We start from the raw sequence: 19,138 nt of genomic DNA on the forward strand, positions 1-19,138 counted from the left end.
AATAGCAGTGCTATTCTGATGAAGAGGACCTCTGTTCCTCGAAACGCGTAAATATTGTGCACTTTTAATAAATATTTTTACTTTATTCAGCCTCTATTTGGAGTCTTTTGGGCAGCGCTAACATTTATGGATTAGCCACGCACCATTTTTGTACCTAGACTAGCCTTATTCCCACGGGCCCCCACTTGGGAGCATCCCGTTTGGGCTATCCTAGTTGGCCTGCAGCCCTGCACTCTCCACCGAAGCACCATATCCTGGCATCTTCTGAAGACCTGGTACCCATTTGGGTGATATGCATAAAGCCCAAGGGGCTTGAAGGTGGGCACCCCATCAGCACCTTGCATTTTTAACTGACTTGTTTGTACGGTATCACACGAGGCGCTGCTGCCTGGCTTTTTTCTCTCTCCCTTGAAGAGTATTAAAGGGGATGTTGGGCTTAGAAAACTTAAAATGTGGGAAGTGACCCTTAAAGGGGTACTCGATCACTATATATACATATATATATATATATATATATATATATATATATATATATATAGTGCTGCCCTTGTGTTATTCTTCTCTCTCTATCCCCCCCCCCATGCCCACCTCTGGCGTCTTCAGTCCCACAGCATTGTTCCATATCAGTCAGTGATTGGCTGAGCAGCCACCACAGGAAGACACCATGGGGAGTATGGAGAGGTAAGAATAACACAAGGGCAGCACTATATCAAAAGTTTCTAGGTGCCATAAAACCCCTTTAAAGTGACTCTGTACCCACAATGTGCCTTCCCCCCGCAAACTGCTTGTTCCTTTGCATAGCTGCTTATATTCTAAGATTTGTCCTGGGGTCCGTTCGGCTGTTGATGGTTATTGTGCTAAAAAACAACTTTTAAACCTGCAGCCCTGTGTCAAACTGACGTGGCCTAGAGTGTCTAAGCCCTAGCCTGTGATGCCTCCCCGTCCCTCCTCCCTGCCCTTTTCATTATTAGGAATGCCCCAGGCTGGATTTCTCCTATTCATTACACTGCACAGGTGTTTGATCATTAAGGCCCATGTGCAGTGTTCAGACAGGTGATGATTAGGAGAAATCCTGCCTGGGGCATTCCTAAGGATGAAGAAGGCAGGGAGTAGGGACGGAGAGGCGTCACAGGCCTAGGGCACAGACACTCTAGGCCACACCAATTTGATATAGGGCTATAAGTTTAAAAGTTATTTTTAGGACAATAACTGCATCACCTGCTGAATGAACCCCAGAACAGATCTTGGATTAAAAGCAGCTATCTGATGTACAAGTGGTTTTGGGGGGGGGGGCACTTTAAGCTGCAGATTTTTTTCCAGTAACTAAACCAAATGGGATAACAAAAGACAAACAAATCATTTAAAGCAGAAACTTAGGACTCCAACATGATAGGGTTCATACAAATATCTCAAATTATCAAAATTTGCACCATAAAATATTTTTCAACTTAATCTACTCATAAGACATTGATACCTGTGAATGACGGATATCACCTCACAAAGACCAGTTTGGTCCATAATGGAATAGAGTGAACTCTAGATGAGTTGTTCATGAACAATTTCTTGTTCCTTAAAGGGGTAGTCCACCCAAAAAAAATTTCTTTCAAATCAACTGGTGCCATAAAGTGCCAGAGATTTGTAATTCACTTCTATTAAAAAATCTTAAGTCTTCCAGTACTTATTAGCTGCTGTATGTCCAGCAGGAAGTAGTGTTTTCTTTCCTGTCTGACCCAGTGCTCTCTGTTGCCTCCTCTGTCCATGTCAGGAACTGTCCAAAGCAGGAGCAAATCCCCATAGAAAACCCCTCCTGCTCTCCAGACTGGAAATAATACAACTTCCTGTTGGGCATACAGCAGCTGATAAGTACTGGAAGGCTTGAGATTTTTTAATAGAAGTAAATTACAAATCTCTGTCACTTCATGGCAGCAGTTGATTTGAAAGAAATTTTTTTGGGGTGGACTACCCCTTTAATTGTAATTACTGTTAGGAGACGAGCTCAGTAAAATTATAAGAAAATTAATTTAAACAGACATCCCAAGCTTCTCGAGGACTGCAAAAGTACCAGAATACTTACAGGGAAAAACAAACAAACAAAAAAAAATCATCAATCCCAATTTATATGTAAAGGAAGGAGGTTTATGTTTGTCAATTATGACTATAAATATATGAGAGAGGTGTATTGTTATGTCCCACGTGTTCTACTTTGAAGAAAGAGACACAAACACAGGCAAACATAAAAAAACAGCTTTCTTTTTTCTTTCTTTTTTCTTTTTTTTTTTTAACTTTTAAGTACTAGTACAGTAGCTTTGGTTGTTTTCATTTACACAGCTGGAGGTAGAGAGACACTGTACATTAGGTGGTAACATAGTGGACTTTTCCAGGAGAAAAGCTAACACTTGCAAAACAGCACATAAAGACCAACTCCAACTCACAGGAACCTCAATCAAAAACCAACTGGCAGCAGTCCTAGGGAGTCCTGGAACACGTGGATACAGATAGGCTGTATCCATGATTGTTTGGGCTGCATCCAATATCTGAGTTGGAATTGATCCTTAAGTGTGGGCACGCTGTGATCTCTACAGCATTTGCCCCTAGAAACCAGCCGGATACCATATTTCCTTTTTCAAAGAATATGTGAGGAATGAAAAGTGGGATCTGATTGGTTGCTAGAGGCAACTGAGCCAGCATTACTTTACACCATGTTTGATAAATTTCCCCCATAGTGTTATGGTTAGAGATGAGTGAACCTGGAGCATGCTCGAGTCGATCCGAACCCGAACTTTCGGCATTTGATTAGCGGTGGCTGCTGAACTTGAATAAAGCCGTAAGGCTATCTGGAAAACATGCATATAGTCATTGGCTGTATCCATGTTTTCCAGACAACCTTAGAGCTTTATCCAAGTTCTGCAGCCACCGCTAATCAAATACCGAACGTTCGGGTTCGGATCGACTTGAACCCGAACCCGGTTCGCTCATCTCTAGTTATGGTCCTTTCTCACAAAGCGATAACTCGAGCAATCGATCGTTTGACAATTTTGGGGCAACAATTTTATTTTTATAACAATCAACGTTTAGACGAAAAGATAAATCTTTTGAAAAAATTGTTACTGCGATTGTTTTAAGCCCATCTCACACATAGGATAAATATGTGTAAGACTGTTTATACAAAGCGATCTGAGAATTTTCAGCGAACGACCACTGATGATTTGAGAACATGTTGAAAGACCAAGATGAACGATTTCTCGCTCATCGCTTGATCGTTTGCTTTGTTTACACAAGCCGATTGTCGCTCAAATGCGATCATTAGTAGTTTTGCATCAGCTGGAGGCCCATGCTTGATACCTGTGCTGCAATGGATCTGAGCTGCAAAACCACACACAAACTGAGGACAGGAGTGGTGCCATTTTTGCAAAAAAAAAAAAAAGAAAAGTCCATGCTTTTATAAGCCTTGGGCATTATGGTCAGTAACCAAAGGAGCTAATGCAAACTGTAGACTGAAGTGAGCACATTACAGGTTATTACTTTATAGCTCTACCATGTTTTAGTCTGTCTTCTAATTAAATTGCAGACCCCCATCCCGACTAGTAACCCGACTTTTGAAAAATAAAAAAAAAAACTCATAAACATTTTTCTCAATTTTCAATTCCAAAAGAATCTTAAGAATCTTATATTTGACTCGAGAGTAGTTTTGCTTAAAATATGTGCACAAAGTATAAAAAGAAGAAAGGATTTAGCAGCAGTAACATTTAATGGCTAAAGAGTATATGTAAGTGTAGGTGAGCGCTCCTACAGAGCAGGAAAGGTGGAAGGTCAAATGCTTAAATCTCAGCAAAGGTGAAAGCGTAGATAAAACAAAACCCCTGAATAGACATTACTGATCCCCACCAACGAAAAGATCAGTGGCCACCAATAAATCAAAACATAATATAGCACTGACAATAAAAAATGAAGATGAAAAATAAAAAAGCTGAGGAAGTGGATAAGTTAAAACCATTTAAACCCCCGGCCATAAAATACTGGCTGATTTCAGACTTTCTTTCCGGCTTTCCTTAGAAAATAGAGAAAAAAGTTTGTTCCCCTGTAACTTGATTTTCTCCTGAAATGCAATTTGCCACTCCGTTTTTCTCCATGGCTCGAGCTGCCTTCATTTTTCACCTCTCTATTCGATTAGAAAGATAAAATAAAGGGATTTTTTTTTCCCAGCGAAATTCTCAATCAGCTCAGCTTCACAGGATTGCTGTTGGGGTCATTTATTCCTCATTATTTCAGTTCCCTCATCTAAGGCCTCCAGCAGGGAACGGGACCCACAGCAGTGCCCTGTCAGAGCCTGGTAAAACCATTGTGGTAAATATTATAATTTTATCTTGCATAACGCTGAGTGCTTCAAAATTCATGATCAGGATAACTACAGAAGATGGATAAGGAAGATATCAAAGTGAGACAGGCAAGCTAAAACTTTGCTTATAGTAGGGACAAGAACTGCTTCCACAAACTAACCATTTATAAAAAAAAAAAAATTGTTAGTGAAAAAAAAAAAAGACAAATATTATGTTAAATTAAATTAAATTATTGCGTGATCATTATTAAGAAGGATATTGTGTTACCCATCCTGTACCATTATACCCTATTAGGGTGCATTCACACTACAAAATCTGGGCGGAAAACCTACCACAGATTCCGTCGTTTGCCCCCGCACGCATCTTCGCCAGTGCCATAGAATTAATTCTATGGTCGGGCGTATTTATCGGAAATCGCCTGACCATAGAATGGAGTGTATGGCCTGGGTAGATATGCACGCAGGGGCGAGCGACGGAATCCGCGGCGGGTTATCAGGCCAAATTACTCAGTTTGAGTGCCATAGGGGAGCTGACCATAAGGGTACTATTACACAGGCTTATTACAGCCTTGTTTACTTGACCTATTAGACCGCCCAATAATTGTGCAACAAGGGCGGCATGGACATCGTTAGCGATGTCCATTTAGCTCTTCGCGAAACACCTGACACCTTATCTCTCGCACAGGAGAGAAGACTGGGAGCGGGGAGAGGTAAGGTGTGAAGTATTTGGGCTGCCCCAGCCATCGTCAGTCATCGGCCGCACATCGCTATTACACGTAGCAATGCACGGTCAGCTCCGGATGATCATTGTCATCAGCTGATCGATGACAGTACCTTAATTTCCATAGCACTGAGCTGCAATATCACACACAAACTTAGAACAAAAGTGGCACTATTTATGAAAGGTGTTCAGCCTATTTATTCTGTTGGAACAGTTCAATTTCTACTATAATTTACATTCTCCTTGTTGGATATTTTGATGTTTAAATATTAGTTTCGATAGTAAATAGAGATTAGCTAAGCGAATCTGGCAAATCAAGATATGCCGCGAATTGCGCTGTCAATTTGCTTCGTTCTGCGAAGCAAATTGCCACCAATTCACTAAGGAAATTCACAAAAAAACTAAATGGCGGCTGCACATGCTGTCTGGAGCGTCACTAGGTGGGAGAAAGGGATTAACCATAATCCCTAGCGCCAATCAGCTGCAGGCCCCTCTGATCAGCACCTCCTCCTCACCGTCTATATAAGGAGGTTCGTTAATGGAGGTGGCCAGTCAGCTGTGTGTGGAGGAGAGAGCTGGATGGCAGCAGGCAGTTAGAGCAGAGCAGAGAGAGACTAACAGAGCGATATAGGGACAGAGAGGAGAAGATAGGAGGAATGATTTTGGGTGATGTCAGTACCTTACCCTCTATAAAAGAAGGTTCGTTAACGGAGGTGGGCAGTTGGACGTGTGTGGAGGAGAGAGCAGGATGTCAGCAGGCAGTTACAGCAGAGCAGGGATAGACTAACAGATTGATATAGGGAAAGAGAGGAGAGGATTGGAGGGCTGATGGTGGGTGATGTCAGCATCTCCCCCTCACCCTCTCTATAAGGAGGTTCGAAAATGGAGGTGGCCAGTTGGCTGTGTGTGGAGGAGAGAGCAGGATGGCAGCAGGCAGTTAGAGCAGAGCAGGGAGCGACTAACAGAGTAATATAGGGACAGAGATGAGGGGAATGGCGGAAATTTGATGATTGCCTGGCTGATTGACATTTTTTTTAAATTGTGATTTGCCGTTTTTTTACACTTTTACAACAACATGCTTTAACAAATTTGTCCTTCTGTAATAGTCCCAGTATTGTAGCTACTATAGTTTGGGCTGTTTTAATTAAATTTGTTAAGATTCAATTTATGAACCTTAACGATTTTGACCAAGAATTGGCGAAGCTTGCAAAACGAATTTCCGGCTGCTTTACTTATCTCTAATAGTAAGTTTTCTTTTGCAATTAATATACCGCACTCTAAAGTTAAGTTTGTATGTTCAAAATATTGAATATCCTATGCACCTCACGGAAGGAAAATTATGTTTATCCAATAAGTATTAGAGCATTTTGTACATCTACAGAATATTGATTTCATTTTTTAAATTATTTCAGGCCCAAAAAACTTAGAAAAGAGATCAAGCAGTCTTACAGAAAAATAATTATGACCTTTGGGCTATACGAGGAATTAACCTACAACTCACCAGTTGATCAGTGTCCAAGTTTACAAACTATTCACAGCAGGGTCAAACAAACACGTTCAATTGAAAGTCGTGATCCTGCCCCTAGATAAATAATTAGACTGAGTCTACCACCCCAGGGATTAGTTCACAGTCACAACTCACTGGTAATATTACATTCTGCCAGGCAAAGGGCATGGTAGGTTGTGCATTTATTTTTAGTTGTTGCACAAGTACAATAAGGTCAAATGATTTGGACCACTAAATAACAAGTGTCATTAATATATAATCTAGCATCTCTTCTCAATGTTCCAAATTATTCTATTTTTTTCCTACGTGTCCTGACACCAAGTCGTAGCTGTCAATTAATGCAATAGTTTTACTTGGTTGAATATGCAAGATAACTTTCAGTTTTAGTGTATGTTTCATTTATGTCTTTTTTTTTTGGCCATTGAACAGACGTCTTTTTGTGACCAAATTATGTAAATTTAAGTTCCCATTTAGGCTGCTCATCAAACAGCAAATAACGGCCATCATCTGAAAACAATGGCCGTTGTTTTAAGATAACAGCAATTATTTGCCAATAAATGGCGGTGATCCAGTAAATTTTCAGCAGTGTGTAAACAAAGCCTTTCTGTGTTTTCAATCCACAACTGGTTTTGGTTCCAAAATACTGACCAAAATACTGAGCAAAAATATTGTGTGGAAACATAGCCTAAGAGTTTAATTTTAATAATACAACACTATCTTTGTTTCAAAATGAGTGCTGTTCAAAAAGATGGCGGTAAAATGGCCAAAAAAAAGCTGTTGTGGGACCATAGCCTGTTGTGGGACCATGCTCACTCAACACAAGTGGCCGTACACCTTCAATAACTGTCATCTGAATGATCCTTCCCCCCTTTCCATGCACATTAACGTTACACATGGCATATGGTTCCTGTGATCTCTATGGGGAAGTAAGCCAGAGTCAGACAGCTCTGGCGGTGGCTTAGCTCTCAGACTCAGACTCAGAGATAGGCGTGGGTCGGTATGGACCATTGTAGTCTGCCCCTCACTCCCACTCCCAACTTTTATTCATAGATTTTTCTACATTTGGGTATAGGAGGAGATCTACCAAACAAGTCCACGAGGTAGAAACTACCAGGGACCAAACCCTTGACTCTTGGTACATGAAGCATGAATGTAATGACAAACAACACAACAGTTGCTAGTTGCATGACTGTGTAGCCCTCAGCCTTATTGTAGTAAACAGTTGGTTGTGGAACCTAAAGGAAACCTGTGAATACATTCATGCCTCCTGAACCACAAGTCATTGGTATGGTCCTACGTGAGTTCAACTAATGTGGTTGAACTAAAAGTAGCTTTCAGCGCCAAGTGTAGTTTATTGGGTCATATTAAAATAAAGGACATAGAAACAAGTAATGCCGACCCGTTTCAGAACAGAGCTCCTTAGTCATGGTCCTAGTTGACACAGTGGTTCCTTGTTAAACAACCAGGAATTGTCTTGTAGCCCCAACCTTATGTTTAGCACTTCCATAAGGGTTGAGCCTACTAAATGCAAACAGCCCATAAGACTCAACTCAGCTACATCCAAACTAAGGCCATGTTCACACAATGTAAGTTCCGTACTAATCACGGGCGTTGTTGCAACAGTCGTGATTGGTGAAGAACTTACGTTGTGCTGCAGGGAATCCCGTCGGAATGTATACACATGGTATACACTCCGGCCGGGATCCCTAGCAACCGCGTAGAAAACTGACATGTCAGTTTTCTGCGGCCGCTATGTCAGTGCACACTATGGAGCGTGCGTCTCCGGTCACACGCTCCATAGTGTGCAGTGAGGAGTTCTGATGTAGGCGCGCATGGATGAACCCGCATCAGAACTCTGTGGCGCTAAAGATCATCCGGCCAGTACTGCAGTACCGGGCGGGATGATCTTTTCTGAGACTGGCCGTTCCGTGACCCGGCCAGGTCATGGAACGGCCGGTCTCATAAGTGTGCACATAGCCTAAGGCAGCACAAACTAAAGCATCACACATTCCCATTATTTTTAATTTAATGTTTATTACAGCTATTGCATATTTTGAGTCTCATTTTTGCATGGGACGATCCCATCTTGAGCAGGACATATGCTGTACTTTACAATGTTACAACATTTATGAACCTTTTACAATTTTTTTGTACTATAATATCATATTAAATAATTAAAAACCTCATTGCTCAAAAAGTGCCCTATTGTTACTGTTTCATAATCAAGGCCATTTGTTCTCTGTCTTTTATTAGCTTCATCCTATTAAACTCCAACTAATAGCAAGCGGCTTTAAGAGTCAACAATAACTCCGATTCCATAATCATGAAGCCATTTCAATAATAACAGAGGAAAACAATTAAGAACACCTCTGCAATAAAACAATCAGCAGAAAGACAAAGCGACACGTTCAGTAATTAAAAGCCCAGAAAACCGCCACATAATCATAATAATAAAGAAAAACTGCAAAACAAAAAAGATTCTGCTCAGAAAAATCCGCTAGCTATTTTTTTTCTCATTGTTTCAATTTTCTGATACATTTGAATCTGGCTTCTCTATCTACATGTAAGGAAATTAAAAAGGCTTTTGCAGATAAATTTTGTCAATTCATTTTTGTTAAGCGCTCATTAGCAAAAACATAGGTTGTATCTGTACACTCATTACTTAGTAAAATATTGATCTACCTCTGCTATTTCTTTGACCAACCTGTAATGAAAGAGTCAAAGAAGCATTCTCAAGCCCCTGAAGTGGTGCAGGCTGGAATACCTTCTCTTTCCCCTTTCCATCCTTATCCCTGCTTCTGGGTCTGCTACCAGCTGACTGTCCATCAAAAAGGGAAAGGAATAGGAGGGGGAGCAAAGAGGCATTTTTAGCTTACACCACCTCAGGGGATGGGAAAGCCTCTTTGACACCTTGTAATTGAGAAAGAAAATTGTGTACAATATGGAAGCACAGACATATATATGAGAGGTACCATGTGTTTGGACCTAACAGCTACCTAACACTGTCAACAGTTTGAAATATGAATTAAAGCTCACAGATTACTTTGAAGTTCTATTGAGATGAGAGTCAGGTAACATATTGTGATCAGTCATTCAATTTTCGCAATGGACAGTAGTGGAGGTTGGTGGATAAGTGGCATAATATCAATGTTCTCCCAGGACAGCAGTGGACATTGGTAAATGAGCACCCAGTGAGTTATTAAGATGGACACTGTGTTCACTGTGACGTCCTATAATGCACACCCAGCAACCAGGGACTTGGTATAAGGAACAAGTCACCCAATTAAAGTACTTGGTATACTGGACAATGGCTTCACTGCCTTCGCAGAAAGCCACCCACAATCCACCCTCCTCTTCTCTCTGTCCCTATCTCTCTGTATTTCTCTCTCTGCACTAACTGCCTGCTGCAACCTACTCTCCACTATATACAGCCGACTGGCCGCCTCCAGGAAGCCAATCACCTTATATAGGGGGTGAGGGGGGGGGGTGCTGACATCACAGTGCGGTTTGCAGCTGATTATGGATAATCCCTTGCCCCCATCAAAAAGCAGCTCTGAAAGCTAACATATTCGGCCCCCTTGTTAAATGAATTTGCAAAGTGAATCTGTGGAATTCGCCAATGGATACAAAGTGCATTTCTGATTCCTGATTCGCTGCGAATCGGCAGTAATTGGCTGAGCAGGCTTCAATCACTGACTGACGCACCAGAGGAGCAGAGGACCCTTCGGTGAGCCCCCAGCTTTATAACTTGCACAAACACTGACATGTTGTTTCTCACTGTTTCCCCAGTACCCCAGTCCGACACTGGCTGCAGCGCTGTCGTAGTCAGTGACTGCCTGACTAAGGGCCCTATTACACAGGACGATTATTATGCCAATCAACATTATATTCTTCAAATTTAAATGATAATCGTTTTTTTAAATGCAGGAAACGATCAAAGGACCAATGAGAAATCGGTCATTGTTCATTTGGTGCTGACACCAAAATCATCATTATTCATTGGCTGTAATTTCACATTCATTCACTAATCAGTCAGTATAATTCCGAATTGTTCCTTCATTTGCTCAGATCAGATGTTGTAACGATCGTAACCAACGACTATTGTTCTATGGTGTAATATGGAAAACAACTTCAGGTTAATGATAAACAATCTTGTTTGCAATCGTTTATATTTAATAGTTAAAAATCGCTTCATCTAATAACACAGAACAGTGATTCACTGAGAAGGCTGTCACTCTTGTCTCTTACCTGTCCATGCTCCCCCCAGTGTCCCCGCTAATAGCAGCCGCCTGCACTTCCTGACTGGGATGAGAATGACAGCCGCTCAGACAATCACTGGGCACCGCGCTGTTCTATCTCAATCAGTCAGTGATCTGCTAAGGGGGCTGTCACAATCATCTTAGAATCAGCACCATGGCCAGTTATTAGCAGAGCAGGCTGCAACTCTAGTCACAGTCAGGAAGTGGAGGCGGCTGCCATCAGCGAAGACACCTGGGGGAGTGCGGACAATATGTGCTGATGAGTAAACTTGTGAAACACACTAAAATCGGTAAACACCTGCAGTTATTTAACTGTTTTAGTGCAGTTCGTTTAAGGTTCGGTTTAGGCTAACCCAAAATTTTCTTCAGACAGTCTTATTAAAGGGATTTCTATGACTCTAAAATGTCTCTGTCATCATAACTTTAAAATCTAAATCAACAGTAGATGTGATATAAAGCAAGTTTGCAATTTACATTCATTTTATTTATTTATTTATTTTTTGTTATCATGGAAAACATGGCCTGTTTTTGGACTCAAAAAACAAAAACAAAACAGGAAGCAGTCAGGAAACAGGAAGTCCCTTGTTTCCCAGGCCATCTGAGCGGTCATGTGATTTATGGACACATTGAGCCATGACTTTAGTCTGTTTTTTTTCAACCAGTACAAGTCAGAAAATCTGCCTTCAGGAGACTGGACCTGGATTCCTGGTAAGTACAGCTTTGTGTTACAGCATGATAACAACAACAACAAAAAATTAATGTATATTGCAAACTTGCTTAATTACACTTCTACTATTGATTTAGATTGTGAAAGTTATAACGACAAGTGATACTCTAAACTCCTTCCCCCCTGGCAATCTTAAGATCGACTCCAACCCCCACCCCCGCCACTCATTTAGATATAAAACTTCAGGTACAGCATGTGGCCCATGGCTCTTTTTCTTCTCAATGGAGCCACCACAAAAAAGCTGGTTGCTGTACTTGGCTCTCTCTGGTGGCTCCATTTATTCTCTATGGAGCCATCTGAAAGAGCTGTGTACAACACTTGGCCCTTACCGGCGGCTCCATAGAGAATGAATAGAGCTGCAGGTTGTTTTCCATACCCACAGATTTATTAAAATGAAAACTAAGGAGCCGGTGGCCAAACTATGGATATGAGGGGGGTAAAGAGGTCCGTGATCTCTTACTTGTCCCCTATCCCCCTATCGTCAGAAAAAAAAATAAAAATCTTTCAAATCAGCTTGTGCCAGAAAGATCCAGAGATTCGTAATTTACTTCTATTAAAAAAATTCTCAAGTCGTCCAGTTGTTATCTGCTGCTTTATGTCCTGCAGGTAGTGGTGTATTCTTTGCAGTCTGACACAGTGCTCTCTGCTGCCACCTTTGTCCATGTCAAAAAATGTCCAGAGCAGCAGCAAATCCCCATAGAAAATAAATTATAGAAGTAAATTACAAATCTCTGGCACTTTCTAGCATCAGTTAATTTGAAAGATTTTTTTTTTCCGCTGAACTACCCCTTTAAGTGGCAAACCTCTTTTCTACTGAACATAATTCCACCATGTAAGTGAGAAGAGATGATGATGTGGGAGATCAGAAATGTGCTCCTTATACTTCCCATTATTCTCAGATACAGAAACATCTCACATATTGACTTACCAGTGCAATTGCTATTTAATAACCAGATTCCTCCAATTGTGCTTTAAAATTCTAACGACATTTTGAGAAAAGATGTACGAGCAGGCTTATAACTTGATGAAGGTAGTGACAGAAAATTTTATTTCCGACTTCATTCATGAGATATGAAATAGTATCTCTTCCTCGGTTAATATACTGAGCCGAGCTTTATGAGACGCTCGGAATATGTTTAAATAGGAAGAATATGACAGATGTTTTTCATTAGAACATTTTTTTTATTTCTAGAAGAATTTTTTTTTTTTTTTAACTGTGGGAAGTGATGACTCTGATTAATGAGAAGCCTTAAGGGAGAGGCTTTGCCATCATAGCCTTGTAAAATAAAAAGATTTTACTATTCCTGCCATGAAGAATAGCGCGGTCTTGCAAATGAATCAAAGTATAGAAAAGACTAACAAAACTTCAGGTAAATAATTACACAAAGGAAATGGTAAGTAACATGACAGCTGGTACCACAGAGGCTAGCAGACACGAGGCACATAGACATGGAGATGATTGTAGACTAAATATCAATGGATTATGTAACCGCTAGAACAATGCAGTGCCGGCTTCAGACTCCTGACACTTTTAAAGAAGACAAGTGCAGATCAATGTAATCCAGACAAACAAGCTGATTAAACTTTTCACACACAGCGATCTCGGTAGCTGAAATTCTTAGATGAGACACAGTCAAAGCTGTTTTCTTAATGGCAGAAACAATTTAGCATTCACAGAGATATAATGTCGCTCAACCCTTCAGTTCCGTCTTAGGATCCTGTTGTCTTCACATAGGCCTCTTTCTAGTCACTGTTACCTCACACACCTTTGCATCTGATTGGTCCTTCCCTTCTTCAAGTAACTCCAAAAACAATAAAATGTTGCATAATTTTAGCTTAAAAGGGGTAGTTCACAAAAAAGCTGCTGTATGTCCTGCAGAAAGTGGTGTATTCTCTCCATTCTGACACAGTGCTCTCTGCTGCCATGTCAGGAACTGTCCAGAGCAGTAGCAAATTCCCATAGAAAACTTCTTCTGCTCTCCAGACTGCAAAGAATACACCACTTCCTGCAGAACATAGCCCCTTAAGTGAGGTTCCCTGTTACTGGTGCTACTAGTCCAATTTGGTTTCTCTTCCCCAAATAAATCAGCAATTTATGGAACGCACACTATTATGGCTTCCACACTACCATCCCTTTCACTGTCTACTGGGTCCAAACCACTGCTTACAGGCCAACTACCCAAGTTCCACAACCCATGACACACCTGCACATGAAAATATCTAGGGCACCTAACAGGCCTGCAGATTAACCAATTCCTATTCCAATTGTAGTGATTCACCATTCCATTGGGACTTCCACAAGAGATTACACTATCCCTCTGCAACTAGAGCAGACATACAGACCTTCCCAAAGGGACTGACTGTAGCAGCAGTAGTTTGTCTGTCAAACCACTGTCACTTTCTATACTACAGGTTCAGCTACTGCATGTATAGGGGCACATAACCCCTAAACAGGGGGTCCCATTGGCCAGGTCACACCCTGGGAGGAACTCTCCCAGTACCATGAAGACCACTGTCAGAACAAGAAGGTGAACAAAAAAGGTGTTACAGACAGTTACATATAACCTTCTAGAATGTTCTGAAATTTTGTGTAACAGCATAATACATTACAGAGATAGAGAGTAACATGAAAAAAATAAGCCCATCGTCACTGTGTATAGTAGGGCCCTCCAGGGCCTATGCCCTTAGCTGTATGTTCTCTGGTGCCTGTCAGCTCAGGTCTTCATCCTCTAGGTAGGTGCTAACTATTAGATGGTTTAAAGAGTAGAGATTAGCAAAGCAAATCTGGATAAATTATATTCGTAGCGAATCACGCTGTCAATTTGCTTCATTGTGTGAAGTGAATTCCCACCAATTCGTCAAGAAAATTTGTAAAAAAAAAAAAAAAAAAAAATTGGCGGCCACACATGCTGTCTGGAGCGTCACTGGGCGGGTGAAAGGGATTGACCAAAATTCCTAGCACTCGTCCAATCAGCTGCAGGCCCCTCTGTGATGTCAGCACGTCCCCCTTACCCTCTGTATATGAAGGGTTGGTAACTGAGGTGACCAGTTGGCTGTGTGTGTGGGGGAAAGCAGTTAGAGCAGAGCAGGGAGAGACTAACAGAGCGATATAGGGTCAGAGAGGAGAGGAAAGGAATAGCACAAACGAGTTTCACCAAAAATTAGTGAAGCTCTCGAAATGAATTTCCAGCTGCTTCGCTTATCTCTAGTTGACAGTTTGACCATTTGAACCTCAACTAATGGCTAAAATGGGGACCCCCAGAACTACCTCCTCTCCTTCTCATCATACATACAGACTGGCCAAATTCTTTGGAACAATGCTAGGGGGCATCATTGCTCTAATAAATGACTTGGCAGTGTTTGTTCCCATGATTTGCATTTTGGGAAGTATTAAAACAACTCAGCTAGGTTGTTGATGATGTGATGGTGGCATTCATACTGTGATGGTGGCATTCAAGTCTTTCCAGCAGCAACCAGCAGAATTGTGATTGCAGCTCTGGCCTCGAGCATAGGCTGTAACCAAGTAGCAATGCAATGTAGTTACATAGTTACACAACTTAATAAAAATTGGATACAGTATTACAGTCAACATATAATAAATTAGAAAAGGCTATTTATTCTATGTCACACCCATAATGTATAGCTATCACAGCGGTAGTGCTGCTCAAGAACACATGACATTTAATAGCATTATCATTTCCTATATTATATCCTGTCTATGAAGACTTCATGGAGATTCTGCTGTGCAGTGATATTCTCTATATGTACTGTACAAGCTGGATGCTGACACTGCAGCACAATATGAACTGTCCGATCAATAGTGGTCAAACAGGATGATTGGAAGTGTCAATTCTAATTTACCATCTCTACTAAGTGACATCAATATCAGTATGCACCTTCTAGAAGAAGAATATATACTTATGAGCTGTCAGTTTACATTTCATAGTGCTGGCTCTCACAGTGCCGCATTATCAGTCGTGTTCTTTGCATTAACCCATAAAGGTCCTGTCATTTTTACATGAATGGCATAAGATATATGTTTTTGCTTGTATCATCCAATTCTATGAGCCTTACTTGTTTCCTTTTAGGCTATGCTCACACGTTGTAAGACACCGGCCGTTCCGTCAGAACCGGCTGGATGATCTTTAGGGCCACTGAATTCTGATGCAGCCGCATGCATGCGCATCATAATTCCCCACTGCTCACATTGTGAGCACTGACATGGTTTTCTGCGGCCGCTATTCAATGAATAGCAGCCACAGAAAACTGAGCAGAGCATATACTGTGTGTATACACTCCGACCAGGATTCCATTAAAGGCAGCATTACGAAAGCTACGTAGTAATCACGGACATTGTTGCAAATCGACAACAACGGCTGTGATTATTACGTAGCTTACATTGTGTGAACATAGCCTTAAGCTGTATAACTATTTGGATTCCTGTGTTTACTTGTCATTTTTATTACATAGTTTAGTTTTTGTTTTTTTCCTTTAATCCTTTATTTTTTTAAATGTAAACTATTTAGCCATAAGGTTTTGTTCACATGGGCAAAAACTGTCCTGGAAAGGAAAAACCCTCAAAACCAAATATTAAACAAAATGTACCACAAGATGCATCATTTTTATTTTTTTACATTAGCAAATCGGCAGTGGTGTGGGGATCATGGTGGCACAGTGCTGAAAATGGTGCTGAGGATCAAGGTAAGAAACTGTAGGCTATAGGTTAGATGCTTCTTTCCCTTTAAGTACTGTAAGCTATGATCTCTCTATATATATATATAGTTACATGGTTAATAAGGTTAAAAAAAAAAAAACAAGAGGCCATCAAGTTCAACCTACAGAAACCCTACTGTTCTGACCCAGAGGAAGGCAAAATCAGTCTTGTTTTTTCAGCACATCCCATAGATGGTCAATGAGGTGGGGAATTTGGAGGACAAAAAGACCAAACTCTTTGTCATATTTAAACCATTCTGAAAACATATTTTAAAGTGAGACAAGGCACATTAGCATGCTGACAGAGGCCACTGCCAATAAAATTATGAACTTGGAGAATAAAAGTAGGAACTTGGTCCACAAAATGTTTAGATAGGCGATATATGTCAAATAGAGATGAGCAAACCTCCAGATCTAAGGCTGAATGGAAAACATGGATATGATCATAGGCTGTATCCATGTCCTGCAGGACTCCCTAGGGCTCCATCCAACTTTCTCAGCCACTGGTAATCAAATGGATGAACCCAAGCGTGCTTGAGGTTCGCTCATCTCCAGTGTCAAACAAACATCCACATGATGCCAGGATCCAAGATTTCCCAGCTGAACATTGCTCAGTGCATTACACTTCTTCCTATAATGTCACACCAGGTCCCCTTCTTTAATTGTCCACTTTTTATGTGCACATGCAGATTGTCTTCCTGGGGCAGATAGGAATTTCCAGCAAGACATTGCAACATATAGAATTGTCCAAAATTGGTTACAAAATTATGACTTTAAATTACTACCTTGGCCCCCAATATTCCAGACTTGAACCCAATTGGACATCTGTTGTTTTCTCTCTGTCTATCCTTTGTTTGTAAAGAAGTCTATCTATAGTCTACAGTATGAAGTACTGTATATCGATACTTTATCTGTTCCTGATTCTCAGTGGAAAGCTCCAAGACGTATATTTCGATATTGTTATGATATCATTTATAATTCATTAATTTACACTTTAAATACCTTGTGCTATTGAAATTCTAAGATACAGAAGCTATAAAGAAATTATGCTCAAACCTTCAATGCTCCCAACCTGGCCATTATTATATATGTGGGAAAGCTTTGACACGGTGTATCTATAATGCACAAAGCAGTGGAACCTACTTATGAACCTTATGAATACTTAATATTTCCCATTCATGGGGTCTCTTTTTGCGGTGTTCATTTTTAACAGTGATCAAAGTGACAGGCTCACAGAGTCCTATAAAGCAATGGTTCCTTGTTATTAGCAGTTGGATCTAAAATCAGCAAAATAAGCAAAGTTTCCAAAGAATATTGTCCATTGTATAAAACATGGCACTTTTTCATAAATATTTATGAGTTCCCATTATATTCCGCCATGGAAGGCTTTAATAAAGTTGTTTTTTTTTTTTTCACATTCTCATTGTCTCTTTCCTGGACTACAAATGATCTTTACGATTAGTCTATTGATATGGTTCCCATTGCTTTCGGTAGGGGCTCCATGCTGTTGTTACTAAACACCTTTTAGATAGAAGGATGAGTCTGATCTTGTTGAATTCTTCTTGTCTACAATACCCGGTTCTAGTGCTTGCATAGTGTGAATTATTAACTCAACACTCCTGACCTCTGAACGGCGTCATCATTGTTGATTCACTTCCTAATATCATCTATCTACTGTATTTCATTTACGGTTTCCCACTTCCCACTAAATTTGATCTGTAATAAGTCTTTTTTTGTTGTTGTTTTTTTCCAACTTTCTATATATGGTTGAGTATATATCACGCTTACATCATCTTCCTATTTCTATCCTTTCTTTGGAAAAGTTACTGAAATTACTGAACAACAAAGTGTACCTTGATATTAAAAGCATATTAGTTTTCAAATTAAAGGAGAAGTCCCACCAAAGCTAAAAATTCTCAGGCAGGCAGGAGGGTGGGTGCGGGAATACAATAGTGAAGGTATACTTACCCATTCCCATGCCCCCCTTGCAATGCTTTCACCCGCCACTGTCAGCTGCCAGATGTCATTCTTGGCCAGCAGTCATGTACGTCATGTCCCAGCTCCTCCAGCTTCTATATCCGACTTTTTGTAGGTTTTTGTGTACGTTTTTGAAGCCTAACTCCTTCAAAAAGTCATACTGAGCAGCATCTAAAGGAGTTAAGTGCTTCTCCAGGTTAGAGGTGGGGGGTTCAATTTTTATCCACTTGTTCCGTGCCTCTGGATTGATCTTGCCCAGAAAAACTTCAATTAGTTCAGATAGATAGAGAGGTAAAGCGAGCTGGGTGTAATAGGTACAATAGTTATTCTTCACTTTAGGTCGTTGTTTTTATAGTAGGTATATATACAGTATGTATATATTTAGTATGGTTTGGTCACTACCATGAGCTGAAGAAGAAAAACTAATAACCTCTATTTTCTTGTCACAGTAGAAATGGTAGTCCTGTTTGGAAGCCCCATTTCCTTTGTTTTATTGCTAATAGTAGATAATCGTGATGCTTTAGACATAAAGCTCAATCTACTCAATGTTTCCTTAGAGGAAATGTATGGCTGCACAGCTAAAGTATAAGGTTGTCTGGACTATACCTCTACCAAATCATAAAGCAACATGATTTCTGATCCATACTGTAGTAACACATGGGTGGGCCCATGTACAAATGCTGAGCCACAACTCCTCATTGACTCTTCATTACAGTAGGAGACCAGAGATTGTGCATAATCCACTTCACAGGCGAATAACCAAAAGGTACCATGCTTACTAAAGGACTGACAGGTACAGCACACTCAGCACTTCAGGTAGGGCCTGGTTGTTGACAGATAGATTCCCTTTAGGGTTCATTTCAGACAAACCTAAACTTTATGTTAAAGTTTGGTGAAC

Source organism: Dendropsophus ebraccatus, chromosome 1 (assembly GCF_027789765.1).
Source record: "Dendropsophus ebraccatus isolate aDenEbr1 chromosome 1, aDenEbr1.pat, whole genome shotgun sequence".
Lineage (NCBI taxonomy): Eukaryota > Metazoa > Chordata > Amphibia > Anura > Hylidae > Dendropsophus > Dendropsophus ebraccatus.